Below are 278 nucleotides of genomic sequence, written 5' to 3'. Positions count from 1 at the left end.
TTTTACTAATGAATTGGAACGCGAGACTGGAGCCCTTCCTGTTTCCGGTTTACGGTGGATCGCTGAACTCCGGGTGTGTGAGTGTGCTTTTATATTAAAATTGTCTTCTTGTACCCACTGGCCTGGATTAATTAAATTCGCCTTCATTTTGGCCCCCACCGGGTGTGTGAGTGTGCTTTTATATTAAAATTGTCTTCTTGTACCCACTGGCCTGGATTAATTAAATTCGCCTTCACTTACTCGTGGCAGTCACACTTGCCGTGTTCTCTGACACATAA

The sequence above is a fragment of the Microtus ochrogaster genome, linkage group LG5, assembly GCF_000317375.1.
Source record: "Microtus ochrogaster isolate Prairie Vole_2 linkage group LG5, MicOch1.0, whole genome shotgun sequence".
NCBI lineage: Eukaryota > Metazoa > Chordata > Mammalia > Rodentia > Cricetidae > Microtus > Microtus ochrogaster.
Note: the sequence above shows the minus strand (reverse complement) of the source record.